The 24,336-nt window shown below is 47.4% G+C and overlaps 1 pseudogene; it reads left to right on the plus strand.

The window, feature by feature from the left end:
* Positions 1 to 3,527: 3,527 nt before the first annotated feature.
* LOC141201654 (armadillo repeat-containing protein 1-like) lies at positions 3,528 to 23,243 on the plus strand (annotated as a pseudogene).
* Positions 23,244 to 24,336: the final 1,093 nt, after the last annotated feature.

Here is a 24,336-nt window from a genome sequence, read left to right on the forward strand (position 1 = left end):
TCAGGGGGCTGCGTCAGTCACAGCGATGCGTCAGTCAGAGCGCTGCATCAGTCAGAGCGCTGCGTCAGTCAGAGCGCTGCATCAGTCAGAGCGCTGCATCAGTCAGGGGGCTGTGTCAGTCAGGGGCCTGTGTCAGTCAGGGGGCTGCGTCAGTCAGGGGGCTGCATCAGTCAGAGCGCTGTGTAAGTCAGAGCGCTGCATCAGTCAGGGGGCTGCGTCAGTCACAGCGATGTGTCAGTCAGAGCGCTGCATCAGTCAGAGCGCTGCGTCAGTCAGAGCGCTGCATCAGTCAGAGCGCTGCATCAGTCAGGGGGCTGTGTCAGTCAGGGGGCTGCGTCAGTCAGGGGGCTGCGTCAGTCAGAGTGCTGTGTAAGTCAGAGCGCTGCATCAGTCAGGGGGCTGCGTCAGTCAGAGCGCTGCGCCAGTCAGAGCGCTGCGTCAGTCAGAGATTTAACCTGGGGCAGGTGTGGACATTACAGGAGACTTGCAAAATACACACACACACACACACACAGCCCCTCTGCAAAATATATACACACACACTGCTCCTGTGTAAAATACATACACACACAGGGCCGGCTCCAGGTTTTTGAGTCTCAGTGGGCCCCTTTAATACATACAATGATTCATGATGCACAGATACCGCAGAGAAATATAGGTTTACATTCTGGTTTATATTCTGCAGAGGGGCTGTGTCTGTGTCTGTGTGTGTGTCTGTGTGTGTGTGTGTGTACACTACCGTTCAAAAGTTTGCGGTCACCCAGACAATTTTGTGTTTTCCATGAAAAATCATACTTTTATTTATCAAATGAGTTGCCAAATGAATAGAAAATATAGTCCAGACATTGACAAGGTTAGAAATAATGATTTTTATTTGAAAGAATAATTTTCTCCTTCAAACTTTGCTTTTGTCAAAGAATGCTCCCTTTTGCCGCAATTACAGCATTGCAGACCTTTGGCATTCTAGCTGTTAATTTGCTGAGGTAATCTTGAGAAATTTCACCTCATGCTTCCTGAAGCCCCTCCCACAAGTTGGATTGGCTTGATGGGCACTTTTTGCGTACCATACGGTCAAGCTGCTCCCACAACAGCTAAATGGGTTTGAGATCTGGTGACTGCGCTGGCCACTCCATTACAGATAGAATACCAGCTGCCTGCTTCTTCCCTAAATAGTTCATGCATAATTTGCAGGTGTGCTTTGGGTCATTGTCCTGTTGTAGGATGAAATTGGCTCCAATCAAGCGCTGTCCACAGGGTATGGCATGGCGTTGCAAAATGGAGTGATAACCTTCCTTACTCAAAATCCCATTTACCTTGTCCAAATCTCCCACTTTACCAGCACCAAAGCAACTCCAGACCATCAGATTACCTCCACCATGCTTGACAGATGGCGTCAGGCACTCTTCCAGCATCTTTTCAGTTGTTCTGCATCTCACAAATGTTCTTCTGTGTGATCCAAACACCTCAAACTTTGATTCGTCTGTCCATAAAACTTTTTTACAATCTTCTTCTGTCCAATGTCTGTGTTCTTTTGCCCATATTAATCTTTTCCTTTTATTAGCCAGTCTCAAATATGGATTTTTCTTTGCCACTTTGCCCTGAAGGCCAGCATCCCGGAGTCTCCTCTTCGCTGTAGACGTTGACACTGGCGTTTTGCGTGTACTATTTAATGAAGCTGCCATTTGAGGAGCTTTGAGGCGTCAATTTCTCAAACTAGAGACTCTAATGTACTTGTCTTGTTGCTCAGTTGTGCAGCGGGGCCTCCCACTTCTCTTTCTACTCTGGTTAGAGCCTGTTTGTTCTCTCCTCTGAAGGGAGTAGTACACACCATTGTAGGAAATCTTCAGTTTCTTGGCAATTTCTCACATGGAATAGCCTTCATTTCTAAGAACAAGAATAGACTGTCGAGTTTCACATGAAAGTTCTCTTTTTCTGGCCATTTTGAGAGTTTCATAGAACAAACAAATGTAATGCTCCAGATTCTCAACTAGCTCAATGGAAGGTCAACTTTATAGCTTCTCAAATCAGCCAAACCATTTTCAGCTGGGCTAACATACTTGTGCAAGGGTTTTCTATGGTTTTCTAAACATCCATTAGCCTTCTTACACAGTTAGCAAACACAATGTACCATTAAAACACTTGAGTGGTGGTTGTTAGAAATGGGCCTCTATTCACCTATGTAGATATTGCAATAAAAACAAGACTTTTGCAGCTAGAATAGTCATTTACCACATTAACAATGTAAAATAGCACAATTCATGGAAAAAGTAGTATGTACACCACAATTCTAATGTATATTTTAAATCACCATTACATATAATGTTATACTCAATACTACCATATTATGGACTATATAGGCTCCATCGTCAAATAGACATAGAGAGCACAGGGAAAAAAGACAAAGTTATAACAAATTTATTACAGATAATCAATTAGGCACACAACAGGGGTAAGTGCAGATAATATGTGAAGCTAAAAATGACCCTCCCCACATAGCGACCCCCAAAATAGATCCTACATTACACATAATAAAATCATTGATTTTAAATATATATAGAAACAGAGGAACCATCACCATGGAGTAATAACAGCAGATAGCATCTCCATATACAGTACAGACCAAAAGTTTGGACACACCTTCTCATTTAAAGATTTTTCTGTATTTTCATGACTATGAAAATTGTACATTCACACTGAAGGCATCAAAACTATGAGTTAACACATGTGGAAATATATACTTAACAAAAAATTGTGAAACAACTGAAAATATGTCTTATATTCTAGGTTCTTCAAAGTAGCCACCTTTTGCTTTGATGACTGCTTTGCACACTCTTGGCATTCTCTTGATGAGCTTCAAGAGGTAGTCACCGGAAATGGTTTTCACTTCACAGGCGTGCCCTGTCAGGTTTAATAAGTGGGATTTCTTGCCTTATAAATGGGGTTGGGACCATCAGTTGTGTTGTGCAGAAGTTAGGTGGATACACAGCTGATGGTCCTACTGAATAGACTGTCAGAATTTGTATTATGGCAAGAAAAAAGCAGCTAAGTAAAGAAAAACAAGTGGCCATCATTACTTTAAGAAATGAAGGTCAGTCAGCGTGAAAAATTGGGCAAACTTTGAAAGTGTCCCCAAGTGCAGTTGCAAAAACCATCAAGCGCTACAAAGAAACTGGCTCACATGAGGACCGCCCCAGGAAAGGAAGACCAAGAGTCACCTAAAATATATAATAAATTGGGTACAGTAGTTCAATGTAGTTTGTGGAGAATATTTTTCATAAGAATTTGGGAAAGTTATGAAATGTCCTATAAATGTCTGTCCTATTCCTGATCAAAGGGTCTAGACTTTTAGCTGAGATGAATCTGTGCTACAGTAAATTTATCACTTAAACATGAGCCATGTATAAGGGAGTGAGTCGGAGTCGTGGAGTTGGAGGTTTGGCTTACCGACTCAACAGCCCTGTGCATGATTGCTGCAAAGTATGTTTTCCTCTTGACCCTCCCTTGTTTCCGAGAAAATATAATTTTAAATGACGTCCAGGAACCATAAGGAGAGAGATGTGATTAGTCTGATGTGATAAGGGACTCCCTCAGTCATCTGGAGTGGGGCGGAAAGAAGCCAGCTGAGTACATCATCAAATTAGCTGGGTCTCTCCCAATAGTCTCCGCCTGGTTTTTCAAACCTACCTGTCTGCAATCGCACAGACAGGCTCTGATTCATCCTGCCCGTGGTTCGAGCAGCATGAATCGAATAACAGGCCCCCTTTACTATTGAAAAGCCTGCTCAGGATTCATTTGTGGTAACAAAGAATTGGCCATTCATTAGTTACATAAAATAGAACATAATTGGGGGAACACTATAACTTTCACACTTGAAGCCAATTTTCTATATAACGGTATTACATCTTTTACAGGCAATTCACTAATTGTGTGAAAATCCTAATCACTGTAAAAGACCGAGGAGTGAGCTAGGTATGATGGTGAGCCTGGAGAACATTAAGAACAGGTAAACTCATTGCGTGTAATGCTGGGGCTGAGCTTGTGTACAGCTGTCGTGAAGTATTAGCTGGTAGTAGTGGTGTCCGTACAAAGTGAGTGTACATCCAGCAGAAATGCTGTCACTGTAATGCCCTGGATGTCTGGGCACATGGGCCTGTGTTTTTGGGTAGTCCTCACTGCATTGTATGCCTTGGCATATGTATCCTTGTTTGGACAACTCTCTCTGTAGCCAGTCTTTTGATGATCTTCATATTTTTCATACAAATTGTCATGAATTAAATGTAGTCCACCATTAGCTCTAGTGTGTGCACTAGACAAGCGGGTGTTGTGTATCTAGAACAATTTTCCATTTTGTAATATTTAAAGGGGTCTTCCATTTTCAGGAAAGTTGTCCTTACACGCAATTTATTGTAATAAAAACGAACTGTATTATGCATCCTCGAAGGGTCCAGTGCTGAGTGCTGCTTCTCCGGGTGTCTGTCATTGTCTGCAGTGCCGTCATCACGTCGGCAGCGCTGAAGCCAATCAGTGACCTCAGCGGCTTTGTCCTTGTAGACAGCATGAGCCGCTGACCTTACTGATTTCCTGCAGCGTTGTCGTCGTGATGTCAGTGCTCCAAATAATAAAATAAGAGCCATGGTGAAGACTCAGCAGTAAGTAAAGCACAGTTTCTTTGTTTCACAACAAATTGCACCTTGGGACACAACTTTCCTGAAAAAAAACAGCCAGACAAATAATAATAAACTCTTTAATGTTTATTAAAGGGGTTGTCTCAAATTTGCAAGTTAATATTGCAAAGTGCTTGTAAAATCAGGGCAACTTTGCAATTTACTTATACTTTCCTCTTTGTTAAGAACAGATGGATTTTTCCTTCTAGTTTACAGCTTATCGCCTAGGTTATTGTCCACTTCTGCAGTGGCCGATTTCCTAGGCTGCACTGATGGCGGCTTTTCCAATGCGGAAAGTGTGTTTTTTGGGTGAGCTGCTCAGTCATGCCGCTGGAAAGAACCGTCAGTCTTCAGAAGAGCACTGCTCCCTAGGAAGCTAGGAGGCTGAGAGGTGGCGCACTCCTGAAGAAAGAGGATGATACAACCCCTTTAATCAGTACTTTTTATAGTGACCTTTTCCAGAACAAGATGACAACAGAGCTCTCCTGTGATATATGGATAAATTCTATTTTTTTTCAGTGACATGAATAATCGTAGCAAAGTACTCGCCCATCAGATTCACGTGTCATTAGGTGTGCCAGGTCACTTGCATACACCAGAAACCAAGAACAAGCAAAACAACCTACAGTTCTTCATTCCAAGTGCAAACAAAAGAGCCAAAACCATAACACTCCACATCCATGGACTTGATGATCTGGTAACGGTCATCTGTTTGATATTGCCATACTGCACACAGAACTTATTATAGCCTCGATCCACTTTTTAAAAGGGCGTCCAAGATTTTTTTTTTTTAAAGAATGGCTTAAAATATCTCTCTATTCAGGTAAATATTAAGCTACAAAATTCCGCCTAATTTATTTTGTTTAATTTTTTTTTTTTTTGCAGGAAGAAGTGAGCACTATGGACTTTCAGGATAGGAAATACCTATGTTAAGAAACATTATTAAAGGTGAAAGGTGTCATCAGCTTTACATTTCAGACACCAATCAGAAGGTGCACTGTGCGAGTGAAGCCAGACCTGGTCACAGAGGTAGGAGAAAATGAAAAAATATTTTAACTTGGGATTGCTGTTTTGTGGAGAAAAAAAATTACACTGCTGTCGCACCAATTTTCATAAAACAGAGTGTGGTGGGTTTTAGTGGGAGGGATTGATGTAAATTGTAGCGGAAATTTGAGTCAGTTCATAAATGTTGGAGATTGTGTTGGCGCATCTGCAGCACAAGATGTGCCAAATTTATTATGAGGCATATACCATATTTTTCGGACTATAAGACGCACCCCAAATTTTGGGGTGGAATATAGAAAAAAATATATTTTTATAAGATGGGGGTCCGTTTTATAGTCTGAATAGGTACAGTATCTTATCTGGGGGGCAGTGGAGCGAAGGTCACAGGAGGCAGGGTCCTTCAGGAATCCGGTGCTCCAGCAGCGGGGAGTTGCGGTGGAGCTGGATTGCAGGGCCCTCTGTGGCGCCCCTGAGGGTTCAGTCGCCACAGAGTTACTGCGCCTCACCCAGAGGTGTGGTATCTCCTTCTCTCAGGTAAGGATGGAGTACTGCCCGGGACCCCAACACCTGCACTCAACACCACACTACTCCAGGCCGGCTGGAAGGGCCTTATGCACTTGTTTTGCTTCCCCGTCCCTGGCTGGAGAAGGGGGAACCAAAGAGAGGGGGAACCATGTAGTGGATGTGGGTGGAGGACGTAGTTCAGGGGAGCACTTTAGGAAGATATAAAAAGGGAAGCCATCTTAGAAACAGCGTTCAGTTCAGTCGGAGAGGAAGCAAGAAAGAGGAGGGGAGCAGAGTCTCTTCAGGAGCTCTGCTCCATAGTGGGGTCTAGTAAGGAAGGCCCAGGAGGGGAGCAGAGGAGTAAGGCTCCAGTAAGGAAAGGGATTCCAGGGGTATGGAAGGAGCAGGAGGCCACCCGTACACCCGAATCTGCCAGGTGTCAGAGGGATCAGGCCGCAAGAAGGGAACCGGTCCCTGGACTGGCCGAGTACTCCACGTCTCAGCCAGAAAACCGGAGGCTTCTGCACTTCCAAGGTGCAGTTGCCATACTCTCATCTAAGCCACCGAAAAGGGCACCAAGTAGGTCTGGGATCTCAGAGTACCCGTTCGGGACTTTGTTTGCGAGGTGCAGGGCAGGAGGGAGAAGACAAAGCGCGGGAAGTCGGTCAAGAAAGGAACATACAAAAATGGGGTCCCGTTAAGCGCTTCTCATATACTAGAGAGAGTGCTGAACCCCTGTCTGGCAAACGCAGTGCGACGCGGGAGGCTGACACCCGTACAGTGTACCTGAGGAACCTAAAAAGAACTGTGAGTAAACTCGGATGACTGCACTCCACTGCCTTTGTCAGTTATTTTCGCTGCGCCATCTCTCCTGCACTACAACCCCCAGCATTACCATCAACCCTGCACTGCCCTGCAGCAGAAGAGTTGGCTGGGGCCCGGTGGCTGGCTGGGGCCCGGTCCATGGCTGGGGCCCGATCCATGTCTGGGGCCCGGTCCATAGCTGGGGGCCTGGCTGAGGCCCGGTCCATGGCTGGGGGCCTGGCTGAGACCCGGTCCATGGCTGGGGGCCTGGCTGAGGCCCGGGGCTTGGCGATCGGGCGTGGCTGCGCACCACTGAGGCCTGCCTGGGGACCGGTGGTGGTGGCAGCGGCAGCAAAGGAGGAGGAGGTGAGATGCTGCGAGTTTCTGTCTGGGAGAAGGTGCGGGATGAACTGGGTGCAGGCAGTGTCTAGCTGCGGGCTTGGGCAGGTGAGCGGCGCAGGTTTCCGGTGTGTGCGGCCATCTTCCTGAAGCTGCTATCTACATGAAAATGGCTGCCCGAGCTTCAAGTCAGCGCATGCGCCGGCTCGGGCGGCCATTTTCCTGCGGATCACAGCTTCAGGAAGATGACCGTGCACACTGGAAACCTGTGCCGCTCACCGGCCCAAAGCCAGACACTTCCCGTATCCAGTCCAAACCGCGTCTGCCCCCAGCCAGACACCCGCAGCATCTCACCTCTTTTGCTGCCACCACCACCACCGGGTTCTTGAAGGAGGGAGGCCCCGCTATCTCGCTCCACCACCACCGCAGGTAAGCAGCGTTTGGAACATAAGTCGCACCCCCCATTTTCCTCCCAAATTTGGGGGGGAAAAGTGCGTCTTATGGTCTGAAAAATACGGTACATCTGAGTAAGCTTGATGCTTGTTAATCCAGTAAGCAAGCTTCTGTTTAAAGGGGTTCTCCTCCAAGAACGTAATAAAATGGCCCCGTCACATAATTTAAATGCAACCCTTTCTACTCGTCAGGACTGGCTGCACTCTGAAAAAAACACTGCTTCTGAGACCTGTGTGTCAACTGACAGAAGCTGTATCGTACGCACACATACTTACATGATCTGAGGGGAAGCCTGTGACTGAAGAAGAAGAAAATCTTCTCTTCAGCTGACTGAGCACAGATGACTGAGACTGCATACGAATATCCTTTGTATTCAGTCAGCCAAGAAGATTTCTTTTTTCTTTCTATTCTCTTCTCTCGATTTCTTCGCTCTTCCTGACATGTGACTAGGACATGCTGTGTTTGAATTGTTATTGCGATTTCATTACATTCCTGGAGCACCCCTTTAACAACCTAGTCTATGAAACTTCACTCAACTTTTTTTTTTTTTTTCTCCTCGCCAAAATTGGAAAAAAAAATAACCTGTCAAAACAGGATGCCTATCCTTTCGCTGTACCTTTTATTGTGCAAAGTAAATGATCCATCTGGAGCTTGCTCTTGTAGCCTTTATCATGTGTCCTGTTTCATCTGGTTTTAAAAGTAAATCTGACAAAAAGTACTTTTTAAAAGGGTGCAAGAAATTAACTGGATTTTCCTAGAAAGGGTTCACAGATAGAATAGTGTTAGTTACGGAAGCTGTCTTGTCCAGTGTTGCTATTAACCTGCAGCTATAGGGTTAATCTTCAGGTTAATATTGTTATGAAGGTTCCCTGCCATAGTGCTGAAAGTGCTTGCCTAGGAGAAAATGTAACTTTATTTCTCCCAGGAGCCTGGGACTTTCAGTCATGCAGGTGTATTAGTAGAAATGAGTCACTGCTCACAGCACTGAGCGGAGTGGCTGTGTCCAGGCCCCAGCACTGACTGACTGCTAGCTTTGCACTGATGCATTGCTGAATACGGGGATATGCCATCTCTCTTAATGCTGTGAGTAGTGACTGTAATTGTTCCAGTAACGCCTGTGACGCGCCCCCTGGGCCGTGTGTGGAGGAATACCCGGAGCCGGGTCTCTGTGTGATGCTAGGGGTTGTAGTCTCCGTGGCGGAGACCCGGTCCCGTGGCTCAGGGTAGTCAAACCAGTGGCGGATCTGTTTACTTGGTTTTGTAATGTTTAAATGTCCGACTACGCCACCCATGGATTGCGGTCACTGAAAACCGCCGCTGCGGGGCAGACCGCTGAGGCTGATGTTGTGTGCGCAGCAGAGGGTAGTATAACTCCCCACGGGAGGAGTATAGCCTCAGGGCAGCGTGTGTAGATGGTGAGGGTTGTGGTACATGGGCGCAGCAGAAATGACTCCGTGCAGTGCAGTTCAGGGTCTTTACTGTTGGTAAGGAAGGAGGCCCTGCCGGGAGTACTGGCTAACATTAGAGGCCTGGTCAGTCTGTGAGCAAACAAGAGTCCCCCTGGCCAGGTGGAGGTGTAGGCCTTCCCGTCTGACTGCACTCTTCCTGGCTACCCTGCTGTAGTCGTGTAGTAGCCCACGTCCCTGAGTGTACCGTGTGGTGCACCCGTAGGGCTGGTGACTTGGGTCTTTGGTGCCTTCCGCTCCTCGATGGCGGTGCCTGTCCCTTGCGTGTGACTTAGCGTCTGGCCTTTCTATGGCCAGAGGACCTGAAATCCCCTGCCAGGTGGTTTCTGCTGCTGGGTGTAGAATCCCCACAGCCTCGGACTCCGGTGTCCGGTTCTCTGCGTCTTCTGCCAGGACGAGCTCCGCGGCTCCAGTCCCTGGTCTTCAGCTCCTGGCTCCTACAGAGCTCCTTGCTGCTGCTCTGTCCCTCTCTCTGGACTAGACTAGACTAACCCCGCCCCAGCTCCAGTTTATAAAGGGCAGGTTCCTCCCCTCCCTGGACTGGGGCAGGAGGTGTGGCATGCAATAATGTTCCTGACCAGGAAAACCCATGCTCGCTCTCAGACAAGGTATTTCTACCACTGCGGCAACCAGACCCCTGGGGTGCCATACCTGCATGACTGAAAGTCGCCAGTATCGGGGAGAAATAAAGTTCATATTCTCCTGGGAGACTCGCCGCCGCTGGGCACCTGCTAACCTGCAGGTTAATAGCATTATTCGACCTGACAGACAAAGAAAACCTGATCTTCCAATAGGTTTTTTTTTTCTATCTAGATCTATTTTTTATTAAATAAACACTTCTAGAAATATGTATTAATAACTATGTAGAGAAAGAAAGTGGGGTTTAGGGGTGCTGGTGGATATAGTCAGTATTACTTGCAGCAAGAAGTGAGGGGCACCATATACCCCATAGGTAATGGATCATTGGTCCTCCCTGCTCTCCGTCTTCAACTTCGGTCACGTGACCACCTAAGACCTGAAGCTACACAGGTCCTTATACACAGACGCCCCTCTACTTCCGGACGCTGCATGCTGATGCCGGAGTCTCCGGCCTGGACTCCGACATCCACCAGCTCCTGCCTCGCTCTGCCAGCAGTACACCTCTGCACTGCATCAGGAGGAAAGCCGCAACACCACGGATCAATAACTACTTAAGGTACCGCACTGCCTCACCAATGTTTTCAAGACAGCTGCCTATATAGGAACTTCCGCCTATGGTACACACTATAGAGCCAAAAGGCTCTCTGGACACTACAGGGAATTCTTATGCCTAATTCTAAAACTGAATAGCCAACCAACGTTTGTACCTCAGACTAACAGGAACAGGAATCCTGCAGCCAAAATATACCGGCCAACCAGCCCCCCTAGTATAATTAAATTTACCACCTAAACCAGCCAGTGGTAATTTTATTCTATATTTTATAAACTATATAACATCAGTACGAGGGATAAATATACCCTTACTAATTAACTCACTTCAAGTCCCTACAGGTTAACACAGTGAAATTGTGGACTAAACTGTGACCGAAGTAGTCATACTTACCATAGAACAAGCCGTTGGGTAGAACTGAACCAAATAGAGTTCACCTAATCAATCATCATTTCTTTACTGGTAACGTATTTTACCCTATCGCAATTTGTGTATTATATGTTTTGTCAGGTACATGTCTATTTGTCCAGATCATACCTAATGTTACCATTTAGTCCCCACAGTAAACTACCTCTCTAGCCATACAAACACAAGTGGCTCCCCGGAACACCAGGATCAATAATCAAAACCCACTCTTCAGCCAACTAAAACAGGTAATTATCTAGATTTACTGTGTGGCGCCCTGCTGCGCATTGGTGCCACAGAACCCAGAAGGGTGCATGGATGGACTTCTCCACAAGAGGCCTTCACACATTCACACATCTCCACCCTACCACCTCACACCAGCAGAGGGAGCCCTTTAGGGATATATATATAGGGAGGGTGGAGCCAGGCAGCTCAGTTTGTGTTTTAGTCTGAAGTGAGTTCAGACAGGTCCTACTCAGACACAGAGAGGGACAGAGCTCAGAGTTGAGCTGAGAGCGTGCTGACGCTCAGAGAGCAGCGAAGAGGCGGCACGCTGGCTGCTGTGCTTAGGCAAGCCAAGGCCTACAGCACGTGTGAAGGCCTAGTGAGGGCCCTGAGTGGCCGAAGGCGAGAGGAGAAGGAAGAAGTAGTGAGGGGGCAGAGGAGCATACCAGGCTCACCCCGATATATATACCGGACACCGTCTCCGCGCCTACAGGGACCCTTTACACCCAGTAGGAACCACCGGAACCCCTGGAGGACTACAGTTCCCAGGTTCACCAAACGCTGATTACAGTACCAGGGCTAGGAGTCACGGAGGCCCCAGCATCCAAGGAGAGTGATCTCCAAGAGAAGGCCCTACCACCAGGTCAGCAGGTGCAAAGAGAGACAGTAACCAAGCTAGGCCTAGCTCCAGGCAGGTCAGAAGCTTAGCGAGTAAAGCCACGGATCAGGAGGCCCTATACCCGCTCACTGGGGAGAGTCCAAAAGTGCGCCCTTCGCCCGGAGTACCCTGGACCGTGCCTGCACCATCACCAGTAAAGGTACTGAAGCTTACCCCCGTGTGAGTGTCCGTCTTTCCTCCGGGACCGTCCTGCCGTCTGTCCCCTGCACCACCATCCATTACACCCAACGCTGCCCTGGAGCTATCTCTACTTGTGGAGAGCCACACCATCCCTGCTGCCATCACACCAGCTCCAGAGGACTGCTCCGCAGCGGCGACACCCCTTAGCTGCATTCCACAGGTGGCATCACGAACACTTTCCCAAATCCCCTATAAACTATTCCCCCTTTTACTGACCGCCCTGGGTCACGGACCGGGCAAGCTACCGTGATATTCTCCCAGCAACCAGAGGCCCGGCTGCCGAGTACCCCACAGCCCAGGGGGCGCGTCAATTGTACTAAGATAAAAGAGGGGCCAAACAACGTCCCTTAATCCAGTTGTTTTTTCCCTTTCAGCTGGTCGCCCTGTATACAGCTGACCAGAGACGCCTACCTACTCTCAAATAGAACATACACACCACCTAATTGTGCTCCAGGTATATACGGTCCACTTCCTCAAAAGGTAACCTGATAACTCATCTGAAGCAGCATATTATAGCAATTGTATATACCCTTCACAAGTATCCACACGCCTTGGATCACTCAGAAAGACCCACTAAAGTGAACCTCAACCCTCAATACAGTGGTACCTCATATTCTCAACAGCAAAAAATTCCCCAGCCAAGATTCCCCTTCCCTCCCCTCTGCCCATGCAATTTATCATCCCTATCTATGAATTTTAATTATTGCTTTCTATGAATTTTTACTTCTAAATTGAATAAACCGCTTTTATCAACCAATCCTCTTGTATCTTTCCTGAACTCAGTACACTAGCGCAGTAGTCCTTTAACAAATGTATGAATAACTGGCTTGCGCACACTTGACTCTGCCCACTTACCAAGAGTCGTACACCATGTACAGTAGTCGGATTAATAGAAATATAGCACAATGCAGAGTTATGGGACTTGTTTTATGCAGCATGGAGATATGTCAGAAGAGCGGACAGCTAGCTGTAAACGACATGATACTGTCTTGTCGAATTCAGATTCTCATTGTTCTGCCATGTGGAAATAATGGTATCCTTCAAAAAGCAGGTGCGTTATGAATACAAAACACTTAAAGTGAACCTGTAATAAAAAGAAAATGCAATGCGATCTGAGCGCACCAGGTTATAGAGAAGGAGGAGATGAGCAGAATGATATGTGATTTTGTGAGAAAAGATTCAGTATAACCTGTGATTTATTCATTTATTTATAGCTCTGCTCTCTCTGGGACTTCCGGTCCAGTGGGCGGTCCTATCAGTGACTGACAGTTATTTCTCTATGCACACTTATACACAGATAGCTGTCAGTTATTGATAGCCCCGCCCACTGGACCATACATGCCAGAAAGAGCAGAGTATTAAATGATGAAAACACAGGTTATACCTAGTCTTTTCTCACAGCACTATACATCAATCTGCTGAGCTCCTCCTGCTTTATAACATGATGCCTGCAGATTATACTGCATTTTCATGGTGACAGGTTTACTTTAAGGTATGTGCACACAGAGTTTCATTTGTATAGTAAAACAACTTGCTGTTCATATGTTCAGTCTTTTGAACACGTTTTTCCTCTTCAGGTTTTAAAAAACACCTGGTGGGAAACAAAGTGCATCTCACTTCTTTGTAAGCGTTTCCTGATGGAAATCACTCCAAACTAAGCGCTATCCAATCAAAAGACTGCAAAACTTAGGAAAATACCTCTGCCGAAATGATTCAAAGCTGCTACAAGAAAATAATCTACGCGTTGTTTGGCGAGTGTTTCAACACGTTACAGATACTCCATGTGCACATAGCCTTACTCTACCAATTGATCAGTTTAATTACAGAAATTAACATTGTGTTATTTGTGCACATTTTAGCAAGCAAGAAAAGGAAGCTCTGACAAGAGGCACAGTCGGTCTGCTAGCTAGTTCTATGCATTCAGCAAACAAAGATGGAAAAGTCATGGAATTATGACAATCACAGGATGGATAGATATGTTACTAGCACATGTTGACAAAATGGAAGCAAATTTTTCAAAACCGCTCGATTTATTCAGCATGGAGTATGAGTGCCACATGCAGAAATACAATTACACACCTCAGCTGCTATCAGGGTAGTTATTAATGGTTGTCTAAGAAATGTTCTGTTACGCTGAATACACTTAGGCACTCAAATCATCAAGATCCGCTGCTGGCAGCTCCCTTTGTAATAGACAATGACATCCCAGATGTGATCGATGGAAGACATTTCCAGAGACCCTGCAGGCCATTGCAGCATGTTTAGGCCTCATAGGTTTCTCAAAATGGCATGAGCAGCATGGGTCTTGGTGATGTCCTGTCCATTGTTTAATTTGCATATCATTAACATATCTGTCAATCCTGTGATTTCCATAATTCTACGACTATTCCTTCTTAGTGTTGCAATTTCAGTGTTGGGGAGTGTATATTCTAGTGGGGTATGTCTTCTTACGTAATATTTCAGCTTCTACAGATCTGAAGTGTGTTAGGAAGTCGTCATGGTTACAGTAATCTTCTTACAACATTTGTCATTTTCTTTTTGCACCCTCTCCCCATGAATGTGACTCGCCCAGGGGGATATGGGAGAACTCGGTACCCGGGCATTTACCTTCGTTGTAGGATGTCATGACAGTCGGCTCCCGGGCCCGTACTCTGGGGTCTCTCTTGAAAAGGGGCTTTGTCACTTGATAGAACGGTTAGCAGTTTTGTCTTGTGACGCCACCTGTGGTTTCTGGTAATAGGTAACCAGCGCTGCTGCAGACCTCTGGGGCGGTTGACAAGGCAGCTGAGTTGGAACGGCTCCCCACTGGTGGAGCGGGCCCCAGGGCAGTGTGGAGGAAGGGATGCAGGTGAGAGGGGGCCAGGTCGGATCAGGGGGAATGACGGACACGCACACAGGAGATTCACTTTGGTACCTTCCCTGCTGTAAATAACAGGTTCGATCCAGGGTACTCGGTAGGAAGGGTGCACTTCTGGACTCTCCCCAGTGAGCGGGTATAAGGCCTCCTGGTCTGTTTCTTCCTCTCTCTAAGCTCCTGGCCAGCCTGCAACTGGGCCTAGCTTCTATGCTGTTTCACTCTCTCACCTGTCGGCTTGGTAGTAGGACTTTCTTCTGGCTACCACGATCCCTGGACGCTGGGGCCTTCGTGGTTCCTAGTCCTGTAAATGGATTTAGCATCAGGTCGACCAGTACTTGTAGTCCTCCTGGTATGCCGGTAATCCCTACTGGGTGTAGAGGACCCTGTAGGTGCGGACCCGGTGTCCAGTTTGTATTCTGGGGTGAGCCTATGATGCTCCTCTGCCCCCTAGTCACTTCTCTCTGCTTTGCCTCCGGCCACACTCGGGGCCCCCTCAGCCTTCAGCACGTACTGTAGGCCTTGGCTTGCCTCAGCACAGCAGCCAGAGTGCTGCTTCTTCACTGATCTCCTAGCGTCAGCACACTCTCACTACCTAACTCCACCCTCCAGTATTTATATCCCTAACAGGGCTCCCTCTGGTGGTATGAGGTGGAATGGTGGAGGTGTCTGTATGTAGTGAGGGCCTCTTGTGGAGAAGTCCGTCCATGCACCCTTTTTGGTCCTGTGGTACCTGTGAACAGCAGGGTGCCACGTTCCCCCCTAGTAAAATTCAGTACTCCTGGACTGAAGCATTTTGTAACAGGTTACAACAATAACAATTATAATAACAATAATATATTTTCTTAAAGTTACAGTGAGTTCCATAAAACAGGTGTCCATCTCACGGATAAAGATGGAAATCGAGCAGCATGAGGGACCTGTCCGAAAACCCTCAACATAGGCCCTGGGCGTGGCTGCAGGGCATAGGTGATCCGACGTTGGACCACGTCTTCCGCCACGCCAAACGGGTATTTGTTCAGTGGTCATCTGTTGCATACAATCAATAAGGGCACTTTAATAAGTGCAACTATTTACATGACAGTTTTTGGCTGCTCACAGTCCTCAGCCTACAAGTCTTTATACCCTTATGGGTAACTGGGCAACACACATATATAACTTTTTCAGTTCACACAATAAATAATAGTAGGCAATACCCAACTGGGTAACTATTTACACTTTAGGCATTTTGTATTTTAATCCCTAAACCTGGCATGGATTTGGCCTTATGTGCTGCATTTGGATCTTCGTAGCACTGGAGTGATACTGGTGTCTGTGTATGCACTATCTGCTAACCTATCAGATTTACATGTGGGTAAGTTATAGAAATGCCTCAATCTCTCTATAGGACTGGCAAGTGCACTGTTTACTGGGCCTTCAGGCTCTGCTTCAACTGGTGACCCTCCTCTTACTGGGGACTCTTCCTGTTCCTGAGCAGGTTCTTCTAGGGCGCTTACAGGTTCTACTTGTGGTGGAGGTTCTTCTGGTTGCTGATAGAAGTGTATCACTGGTATGATAACTGCTCCATCAAGTTGAGGAGAGTCCACAGGGAAGTCTCCTAGAACTGTATGAATTACATCTTCCTTGGGCTCTTCCAATGCTAGTGTGGCGCCCCTGAGGGTTCAGTCGCCACAGAGGTACTGCACCTCACCCAGAGATGTGGTGTCTCCTTCTCTCAGGTAAGGAGGGAGTGCTGCCCGGAACCCCAACACCCGCATTCAACACTACACTGCTCCAGGCCGGCTGGAAGGGCAAGATGCACTGTGTTCTGCTGAGCCCTGTCCTTGGATGGAGTGGGGTGAACCAAAGAGAGAGGGTACCAGTAGTGGGTGTAGGTGGAGGATGCAGAACAGTGGAGCACTTATAGAGGAGGTGTATATAAAGGGGGGCCATCTTAGAAAGAGTTAGTTAGTTAGTTAGTTAGTTAGTGAGTGTGGACTCAGTGAAAGGAGAAGAGGGGAGCAGAGTCTCTTCAGGAGCTCTGCTCCATGAGTGGGGCCTAGTAAGAAGAGGCCCAGGAGGGGAGCAGAGGAGGAAGGCTCCGGTAACAGAAGGGATCCCAGGGGGTATGGTGAGTGCAGGACGTCACCCGTACGCCCGAATCTGCCAAGTGTTAGAGGGATCAGGCCACAAGAAGGGAACCGGTCCCTGGACCAGCAGTGTTACTCTAGGTCTCGGCTGGAAAACCGGAGGCTTCTGCACTTCCATGGTGCAGTTGCCACAGTCTCAACCTAGTCACTGTGAAGGGCATCAAGTAGGTACGGGAACTCCAGGTTGCCCAGAAGGACTTCAGAGCACCCGATCGGGACTGTGTGTGGGGAAGCTCAGGGCAGGAGGGAGAAGACCCAGCGCGGGAAGTCGGTCTAGTAAGGAACATAAAGAAAGCGGGGTTCCGTGAAGCGTTCCTGATATACTTGAGAAAGTGCTGAACCCCTTGTCTGGTAGATGCAGTGCGACGCAAGAGGCTGACACCCGTACAGTGTACCTGAGGAACTTAAACAGAACTGTGAGTAAACTCGGATGACTGCACTCCACTGTCTCAGTCAGTTATTTTTGCTGCGCCATCTCTCCAGCACCTCTAGCCCCAGCATCACCACCATCAATACTACACTGCCCTGGGGCCCGCTCCACCTGTGGGGAGCCGTTCCAACCCAGCTGCTCTAACAACCGCCCCAGAGGTCTGAAGCAGCGCTGGTACCTATTACCAGAAACCACAGGTGGCATGACGAACACTTCCTAAGAACTACAAATCCCATATAAAAATATTTTCCTTCCCCTTTTTGTTGACCGCCCTGGGCCACGGACCGGGCCGCCGCCACTGTGACATTTCCCTTCCCCAGCATCTATAGGCCCGGCACCGAGTGACCCACAGCCCTGGGGGCACGTCACTATAAGAGGTACTTCTTCCCCCTGTGTCTTCAGTAGACCTGGGCACAATTTCAAGTGGTATCTTGAAACTGTTGCGGTTGTCTAACCTCCATTTTTGCTGATCAGGCAGGTTTTGCTGTTGTCAAATCTGCAATTTAACACAGTGTAGGGCTCTCTTTCCCACTGGTCATCGAGCTTGTGACCTCTTCTCTTCCGCTTTAGCACTATTTCTCCAGGTGCCAAGGGTTCTGCTGGTGCATGCTTATTGTACTGTTCTTCTTGCCTTTCCCTTACTCTGTTTAGACTGTCTTCGACACAGGCCTGTACTTTCCTGTACTGCTCTTGCCGACTTGTGTCCCAGTCTTCAGTGGACATATCTGGAGTAGGTTCTACCACTCCGAGTTCCAGGTTCATGGGCAATTTTCCAGGTCTTGCTCTCATGAGTAGAACTCACAGGTATGTGGTTATACAGGTCTACCAGGTCAGGTAGTTTATCTGGCCACTGGTTCCTCTCTTCCAAAGGTAAGATTTTCAACAGGTCTATGTTGTTCATTTTCTCGCACATACCGTTGGTTTGAGGGTGATACGGCGTAGCCCTGATCTTCTTACATCCATACAGGTGACAGAATTCTTTAAATAGCTCGACTTCAAAAAGGCAGGGCCTTGATCTGTGAGCTCCTTTCCAGATATCCATGGGGTCTGCAGAAGTAGGCTTGGAACGTTCTTGCTGCAGTTTCTGCTGTCAGATCCTTGACAGGGGCTACCACCAGGAACCCGGAATAGTGATCCACCATAGTCAGTGCATAGGAATAGCCTTATCTGCTGGGTGTCAGTTTGACGTGATCCAGAGCGACAATCTCCAGTGGTTGGGTTGTTTTGATGGACTGCAAGGGTGCTTTCTGGCCGCCGTAGTCTTTCCTTCTGAGGCTACAGGGTCCACAATTCCGGCACCACCTTTCTATGGAGCTCCGCATTCCAACCCAATAGAACCGGTCCTTCAGCAGGGTTTCCAGCTTCTTCCAGCCAAAGTGACCTGCTTGATCCTGGTAGGCCTCTAACACCATCTGGATGTCTGTCCTGGGTACTACAATCTGCCACGCCATTTCATGGGTTCTGGGGTTGACATACCTTCTGCACAGCTTCTCTCTGTAGATGAACAGCCGGCTTCTCTCATTCCACAGTTGTTTGGCTTGTGGAGGAGCATCCTTCTCCAGGTGAGTACCTTCTTGGGTTATCAGTCCTTTGATGAGGCTGACAACCGGGTCACTGTCCTGGGTTTCCTTCCAGTTGTGATGAGGTAAAGGGTTTAGTGTCTTACCACGACATCTTCTGGAGGCGCGCTGCTCGTGGATCATTCCATTTCTGTGGAAAGCAGGTAGTTCAATTTCTTCGAGATCCTCCACTTCATCCTCGGTGTCTGACTGGTGGGGTATTCTTGACAAGGCATCAGCATTGGTGTTCTTGTGACCTGCCCGGTACTTGATTGTGAACTGGTAATTCGACAATCTGGCCACCCAACGCTGTTCCATGGCTCCCAACCTGGCTGTTTCCAGGTGTGTCAAGGGGTTGTTGTCAGTAAAGGCTGTAAATTTAGTTGAGGCTAGGTAATGCTTGAATCTTTCAGTGATAGCCCAGACCAAGGCCAGGAACTCCAGCTTGAAGGAACTGTAATTCTCCGGGTTCCTCTCAGTAGGGCGAACCTTCCTGGTGGCATAGGCAATTACCTTTTATCTGCCGTTTTGCTTCTGGAATAGCACAGCTCCCAGTCCCTCGTTGCTGGCGTCGGTGTACAACAGGAAAGGTTGGCTGTAGTCAGGGAAAGCCAGGATTTCTTCACCAGTTAGGATCTCCTTCATCACTGCAAAGGATTCAGCCTGTTCCTTGCCCCACTGGAATGGGGGACTTTTACCTCTCTTGGACTGTCCTACTAGGAGATCTTGTAAAGGTGCTGCCTTTTTGGTGTAGTCCTTTATGAACCTCCTGTAGTACCCGACCAGTTCCAGAAACTGACGTACTTCCTTGATGTTTCTCGGTTCAGGCCACTTCTGGATGGCAGTGACCTTCTCCGGGTCTGGTGCTACTCCCTCTGAGCTGACTATGTGCCCCAGGTACTGAACCTTCCGTTTGAGCAAGTGGCACTTGGAAGGCTTTAGTTTCATCCCATACCGGGACAATGCTTCAAATACCTCCACCAGGTGCTTCAGATGGTCTTCATACGTCTTTGAGTACACGATAACGTCATCCAGGTATATCAGCACTGTCTCGAAATTCCGGTGTCCTAAGCAACACTCCATCAACCTCTGGAACGTTCCAGGGGCGTTGCAGAGTTCAAACGGCAAACTGTTGAACTCACATAATCCCATAGAGGTGGTGAAAGCTGTCTTCTCCCGGTCTTCCTCAGCAACAGAGACTTGCCAGTACCCACTAGTGAGATCCAATGTGGAAAAGTAATTGGCAGATTTTAGTGCCGCCAGGGATTCCTCTATACAGGGCAAAGGGTATGCATCTTTATGTGTTATTCAATTAATTTGCCTGTAATCTACACACATCCTCATGATACCATCCTTCTTCCTGACCAGGACCAGGGGAGCTGCCCAGGGGCTACAGCTATCCCTTACCACCCCTGCCCTTTTCATGTCATGCAACATTTCTTTCGCTTTCAGGTAATGCGCTGGTGGTATGAGTCTGTAATGCTCCTTGATGGGTGGATGATTACCTGTGGGTAGGTGGTGTTGTACCCCTTTGACCCTTCCAAAATCAATTGAGTGTTTACTAAACACCTGTTCATATTCCTGAACCACCCTGTAGACACCGTGTTTTTGATGGACAGGAGTGGCGTCAGTTCCAACATGGAGCTGCTGACACCATTCCTCCAGCTGAGCTTTGGAGTCATTGTCCTCCACCGTGTCTGGTGGGGTCAAGGGTTCCACTGTGTGTATAGCATCATTATTCACAGTATACAATCTGGCAACAGTGGAGTATCGTGGCAATTTGACTTCTTCCTCCCCCCCATAGTTTAGGAGGCGTACGGGCACCCTTCCATTGTGCACATCAACTACCCCTCTAGCAGTTAGGTCTGTGTTCTGAGTTAACGGGCTCTACTACCGCCTGGTAGTTCTGTCCCCTGAGGCCTATTGCTGCCCTACACCAAATCAGCATTTCACTTAGCGGGGGAATCACAATGGGTATCGGGTCTGTCACCCGTACAATACCAATTTCACCACCTGTTAGTTTTACCTGTTGCTGGTACAGGAGGGCTCAAATTTCTTTCTGGAGCACCTTCCTCTTCCCTGGTTTGGCAGTGTCAGCCATCTGTTGGAGTAAGAACAACACTTCTCCCAAACAATTACCAACAACATTTGTACCAAGTATCATATATAAGTCTGTATCGCCAGGGTTAGACTCTACTACAATCAGTCCTTGGTCCTTTAGTTCTGCTCTTCCCATCTTCACTGTCACGTCCTTAACCCCGACTAGGCTAAGAGGAAGGCCATTGGAGGCATACACAGAGAGGTTTGGGTTTGGCGGGTGGAGTTAATCTATGGACCAGTACCTTTTGTAGAGGACATCAGGTATGATGGTTACCTGTGATGCGGTGTCCAGTAGGGCAGGTGTTGCGATGCTGTCCAGCACAATGGACAGGAAAGGTCTTCCTCCCACGAACCGGTTGTACCAGCTTGATGGGCCTGGTCGGTCTACTCGTGGGTGTCGGCCCTCGGCCCCAGGGTTTGCCCGTTTAAATTACAGGTCCATGCGGGGTGGCCTGCCTTGTGGCAACAGTAGCAGACGAATTCTCTTGGAGGGCGACGTTGATCGTTGGTCCTCCCCCGGGGTGGTGTTGTCCTCCTTCTTCTCCTCATCCAGGGGACATCCTCAGGGCTGTCGGCGAGTAGGATCCTTCCATCCGTCTCGGGCTCTGTCTGTAGCTGCAGGGCGCTCAGGACAGTGGTCAGAGTTTTACTTAACTGACGCACTTCAGAGCGCAGACTGTCCAGCTCGCAAGGGATGCAGGTGAGAGGGGGCCAGGTCGGATCACGGGGAATGACGGACACGCACACAGGAGATTCACTTTGTACCTTTACTGGTGTAAATAACAGGTACGGTCCAGGGTACTCCGTAGGAAGGGTGCACTTCTGGACTCTCCCCAGTGAGCGGGTATAAGGCCTCCTGGTCTGTTTCTTCCTCTCTCTAAGCTCCTGGCCAGCCTGCAACTGGGCCTAGCTTCTATGCTGTTTCACTCTCTCACCTGTCGGCTTGGTAGTAGGACTTTCTTCTGGCTACCACGATCCCTGGACGCTGGGGCCTTCGTGGTTCCTAGTCCTGTAAATGGATTTAGCGTCAGGTCGACCAGTACTTGTAGTCCTCCTGGTATGCCGGTAATCCCTACTGGGTGTAGAGGACCCTGTAGGTGCGGACCCGGTGTCCAGTTTGTATTCTGGGGTGAGCCTATGATGCTCCTCTGCCCCCTTATCACTTCTCTCTGCTTTGCCTCCGGCCACACTCGGGGCCCCCTCAGGCTTCAGCACGTGCTGTAGGCCTTGGCTTGCCTCAGCACAGCAGCCAGCGTGCTGCTTCTTCGCTGATCTCCTAGCGTCAGCACACTCTGACTACCTAACTCCACCCTCCAGTATATATATCCCTAACAGGGCTCCCTCTGGTGGTATGAGGTGGAATGGTGGAGGTGTCTGTATGTATTGAGGGCCTCTTGAGGAGAAGTCCGTCCATGCGCCCTTTTGGGTCCTGTGGTACCTGTGAACAGCAGGGTGCCACAAATGTAGATGGATTACACAATTGTTCTTGTTCACAATGTTTAACCTCGGCAATCGCAGAAACAAAAGTTCTGAAGGCACAGCAGGTGATCAAGAATGACTATGGTAAAGAGGTACGCTCAAACACATTTTTAGCTGATGGTTTGGTATCTAAAACAGTTAGGCTTGGGCTAGCCAGCAACTCTGCTCACATAGCCAAAAACATTTGTGCAACTTACTGTTGTGCTGTTTTAGAGATGTGGTTTGACTGACAAAAACCACAGGCAGGTTGCCATAAGATCGCATGTGTCTTCTGCTTTAGTTCATTTGCTTGGTCTGGTACCTGGACACCGAAAGAACCTGTTGCTCTAGTAAAACCAGAGTGAGTGTTCCCATGTGTGATCGTTGTCTTCTGTGCTCCATTTGCGTAGGTTTATGTACCGCTGCTAACTACGAACAATCAAGTGGAAAAGAGCCAGTGCTTGCCAGACTATTTGCTGGAAGAGGAAAGTCCTCAGAAAGATCTAGAAAAAGCTCTAGCTCATCCAGCGGCAAAGGATGAGATCCAAGGAAGCTGGTTATTATTTATTGGTGACGTACAGGAAACGTTCAACTGTGTTACTACCCGGAGAACTGTGTACATATCGTCCTATATGTATTTTATATGTGATCTCCTTACAGATGAACAGAACACTAGAAGTTTCCTTATCTTTCCATTCATTTTTAACAAGAGACTACCTGAATCTGAGATACACAACAGGGTCCTCCTTAGTATTCTTATAGCTAGAAGATTCTTGGAAATTAGTGGTAACATTCTGTAAGATTATTTTAAGAAAAAAAAAAGTATGTTATCCATGTAGTGAGACTTCAGTCTAAAGTCACGTTCCCTTCGTGCTGTTATTAAAGTCATTAGACCCACAGACCAGTATTGTGCAAAAAAAATGTGCCCCTATTAAACTAGTATAAAACCACTTTAAGGATCTATGTTCATATTGTACATGATGCCATGGTCTCAGGTTAGCAATGTATTGCTCTTCTAGCACTTATTACTGTGCTGTGCATTCTGATGTCAGTTCTGTATGCATGTCTGTTCTCAGCATATTAATAAAATATTGGCATTGTTCATGTATGATTCATAATTTGGATTGGTGCATTTTGTTAGCGGCGGAACCCAAGTGTGTTACAGCTCATCAGAATAGAAATTTAATTGGAAGAACAGTGTTAAGACATTCAGCAGAAACCATTTCAACAGTAAATGGGGAAGAACTCTCAAAAATTCTTCATTAAATGTCACTTGCTTAACCCAGCAGGAAGTACGGCGGCGTCTAAAAACCACTAAAGTTGACAAATCCCCGGGCCCGGATGGGATACACCCGCGAGTACTGCAGGAATTAAGTAACGTCATAGATAGACCATTATTTTTAATCTTTAAAGATTCCATAATAACAGGGTCTGTAGCACAGGACTGGCGTATAGCAAATGTGGTGCCAATATTCAAAAAGGGGACAAAAACTGAACTTGGAAATTATAGGTCAGTAAGCTTAACCTCTACTGTGGGTAAAATCCTGGAGGGTTTCCTAAGAGATGCTATACTAGAGTATCTGAAGAAGAATAACCTCATGACCCAATATCAACATGGGTTTACAAGGGAACGTTCCTGTCAAACTAATCTGATCAGTTTTTATGAGGAGGCAAGTTCTGGACTGGACCAAGGAAATGCAGTGGATGTTGTGTATATGGACTTTTCAAAAGCTTTTGATACGGTTCCACACAAAAGGTTGATACATAAAATGAGAACAACGGGGATAGGGGAAAATATATGTATGTGGATTAAGAATTGGCTCAGTGATAGGAAACAAAGGGTGGTTATTAATGGAACACACTCAGACTGGGCCTCAGTTAATAGTGGGGTAC

Source organism: Phyllobates terribilis, unplaced genomic scaffold, assembly GCF_046119375.1.
Source record: "Phyllobates terribilis strain yellow unplaced genomic scaffold, ASM4611937v1 Scaffold_121__1_contigs__length_5197421, whole genome shotgun sequence".
Lineage (NCBI taxonomy): Eukaryota > Metazoa > Chordata > Amphibia > Anura > Dendrobatidae > Phyllobates > Phyllobates terribilis.